Source organism: Arachis stenosperma, chromosome 1 (genome assembly GCF_014773155.1).
Source record: "Arachis stenosperma cultivar V10309 chromosome 1, arast.V10309.gnm1.PFL2, whole genome shotgun sequence".
Classification (NCBI taxonomy): domain Eukaryota; kingdom Viridiplantae; phylum Streptophyta; class Magnoliopsida; order Fabales; family Fabaceae; genus Arachis; species Arachis stenosperma.
The window spans coordinates 112910758-112914811 of NC_080377.1; positions in this window are offsets into that span (position 1 = coordinate 112910758).

Here is a 4054-nt window from a genome sequence, read left to right on the forward strand (position 1 = left end):
AATGCTCTATTATCAGGAGATGCTAGTCAAATGCATGGATCAGAGACCCAAGAGAATATACTCCAGCTGGCGTCCATTGACTACGATGAACATTATGTAGACTGCTTGTGGTTGTCAGGCACGCGGATCTTGGCTAAGCAAGTACTAAAGATAGTGGGTGATTATCACGGGTCACCCCTTCAGTCTAACTTAACTGAATTAAGTACGAGAGTATATATTGGAGAAGAAGTAGGCGTGAATCGAAAGAAAAACAATAGTACTTGTATTAATTCGTGAGGAACAGCAGAGCCCCTCACCTTAATCTATGAGGTGTAGAAACTCCACCGTTGAAAATACATAAGAACAAAAGGTCTAGGCAAGGCCAAATGGCCAGCCTCCAAAAAGGGTTCGAAGAACTCCCTAAAGGTCAAAGACTTCGAATACAATAGTAAAATGTACTATTTATACTAAACTAGTAAACTAGGTTTACAGAAAATGAGTAGATAGTGCAGAAATCCACTTTTGGGGCCCACTTGGTGTGTGTTTGGGCTGAGCCTTGAAGCTTTCACGTGCATAGGCCATCCTTGAAGTTTAACTCCAGCTTTGGTGCCAGTTCTGGCGTTTTACGCTAGAAAAGGGTCTCTGGTGGGCGTTTGGACGCCAGTTTGGGCCATCAAATCTCGGGCAAAGTATGGACTATTATACATTTATGGAAAGCCCAAAATGTCTAATTTTCAACGCAATTTAGAGCGCACCTATTGGGCTTCTGTAGCTTCAAAAAATCGACTTCGAGTGCAGGGAGGTCAGAATCCAACAGCATCTGCAGTCCTTTCTCAGCCTTTGAATAAGATTTTTGCTTAGGTCCCTCAATTTCTGCCAGAAAATACCTGAAATCACAAAAAAACACAAAAACTCATAGTAAAGTCCAGAAATGTGATTTTTGAATAAAAACTAATAAAAATATCTTAAAAAGTAACTAAAACATACTAAAAACTATCTAAAAACAATGCCAAAAAGCGTATAAATTTATCCGCTCATCAATAACATGCACCTCGATCACCCTGAAACCTTATCCAAGCCCCACATATCAATGATACTATACAGATCAAGGCCTACTACCGAATGGCAAATCATTGTCCAAAACCCTGTAATGGATTTGCGATCATTCAAATCTTCTCCCCAATCAGCATTTGCAAAGGCAAGAAGCTGAAAGTGAGTGAATTTTGTAAACAGAATTTCATGATTGACTGTACCTTTAATGTAATAAAGTATGCGCTTGACACTTTTCCAGTGTAGAACAATTGGGTTATGCATAAATCGGAAAACACGATTCACTGTAAATAATATATTTTGGTGAGTCATTGTAAGGTACTGCAAGGAACTAACAATAGCTCTATACCCTCTACGATTTTAAAAAGCCTCAGAATCATTAATAGCTAATTTAGCATTTGAAAACATTGGGTTGGCAGTGGATATGCTTGATCCATGCTGGATTTCTTTAATAACTCATTTGCGTACTTTGGTTGAGTTAAAAGGATCTATCCCTGAAGTAGATAATTCTCTTCGAGGTCAAGAAAGAAGCTAAATCTCCCCAAGTCCTTCAAAGGAAAAACTGTATTGAGTTTAGTGATCAATAATTACAACTCTTGAGCATTGTTTTCTGTAATAATGATATCATCTACATACACAAGAAGATAAATAACATAGGATGATGTAATTTTCATGAACAATGACACATCTAATTTAGGGTTTACAAAACCAAACAGTTTTAGTGTGTTAGATAAAGTATTAAACTAAGCTCTTGGAGCTTGTTTTAAACCGTAAATAGCTTTATTTAAGTCACACACTAATATAGAATTAGAAACAACATAAACCTCTGGCTTAACATGTATACTTTTTTATCTAATATACCATTCAAAAATGTGTTATCAAAGTCAAACTGCCTAATATTCCATCATAGAGAGACAACAAGAGTTAATATAATTCTAACAGTAGTTAATTGGCTGCACAACAGAACTATGAGACTTGATCATAATCTATTCCTTCGTTTGGTGAAACCTTTTGGCCACCAACCTAGATTTATATCTAAGGATGTTACCTTAAGGATCACTTTTTATGGCAAACACCCACTTACTACCCAAAATTGAAGCATTTGGTAGAGGTTCTTTAAGTGGCCAGGTTCCAGATTTTAGTAAAGCCTTATTATACTCCTGATCCATAACAACTTTCCAATGAGGAGATTATAGAGTCTATTTTATATTTTTTGGTATATTATTTATAAGATCAAACTCAACAAGTTTAGAGACAATTAAGGCAATAGAGGAGTTTTGTTTAGCTTTAGATCTTGTGGTCATGTGTATGAGTATTACTTGATGGTATAGCAGATAGTGGAATTCAATTCTCTTAATTGGTATTTAAATCCTCTCCTATCCCTCCCTCCATCCCTATGTAGCCGAATCTTCTTATTGTTTGCTCTTTCAATGGAGATCTCACTCACCGATTTATCAAGCAAGAAAGCTTTCTCCCCAATTCCTGATAAACTAAACGAGAATAATTACTCCATATGGCGTTATCAAGCTCGTCTTACCATTCAAAGCATTGGAATGGAAGATCATCTTTATGCAGAAATGGTACCTGAACAATTCATCACAGATCCAACCAAGAAGATACAATCTGAATCTGACTTCTACAATACCTGAAAGCTTCAGGATCTTACTCTCTCTATATGGATTGTAGCATCTATGACTCTAATCTTTCAAAACAAGATCCTTGGATCAGGTTAGTTCTATAAAATTTGGGGCAAAATTAATTCTTACTTTATAGTTGCATCAAATTCAAGAGTGCAAACATTGAAATCACAGTTGAAACCCACCAAGAAAACAGCTTTTGTTTCTAACTACTTAGCTCAAATAAGAATGATTGTTGATTCTTTCTTTGCTATCGGTTATATTGTTATTGAAGATGATCATATCTAAGCCATTCTTGATGGCTTTATAAGGAATACAATGTTTACATAGGCACTGTTATGTCTAAATTGGGTTCTTATTGTGCTATAGAAGTGGAAACTACCTTCTAGCATATGAAAATATGCTGGAAAGATTCAAGAAATCTGACTAAGGTATGCATATAGCTAACTTTGCTCAATCATCAATGTCATTTCATGATACTAAAGGTGGTTATAGACGTCGAGGTACAGGGGGTCAAAACTCAAGAGGAAGAGGAATATTTGGTTGCACAAATAATAGACCTCAATGCCAACTTTGTGGCTGATTTGGCCATGTCATTTGGAGCTATTACCATCGCTTTGACTCTTCCTTTACCCCACCAACAAATAACTATAATTTCCAACCTCTAATTTCATATGGCAAGTCTCAACCTTTTTCACCACCACCACCACTCTCCTTCCATCATCCAAGAGCATATCTTTCTACCCCCTCCTCCATAAGTGAAGCTGCGTGGCTTCCAAATTCTGGTGACAGCCACAACATAACTCATGACTCTTTCAATTTGTTAACTTCATGCTCACGTCAAGCAAGTTTAGATCAATTGTTTGTGGAAAGTGGCACAGATATCAGTATCACTGGTAAAGATTCTTCTATTATAACCGATCCTTCTAGAAAGATTGTATTTTATTTTAATAATTTGTTACTAGTTCTTGAAATTACACATAATCTCATGAGTGTTTTAAAATTTTCTACCGATAATAGAGTTTTCTTTGAATTTGGTCTGATTTTGTTGTCATTCGTGATCAAGCTACTCGGGAGCATTTTCTCCAAGGCATAGTTAAAAGTGGAGTCTATACTTTTGATCATCTCTATATGCCAAAATCGATTTCTACAACACATTCTGATCTATGTGCTATATCAAGTACAAATAAGTATCACATTAGTTTTGTCCATAGATTTCCTAATCATTTTGTCTTTAAATTAAATAATTCTGACCTTCAAAATGGTTATAGCTTATAGTTATAATAAGACACCTACTATTGACTTGTGGCATAAACGATTAGGCCACTATGCAATAAACACTATTGAGACAATGCTTAAACAATGTTCTATTTCCATCTCTTCTAATA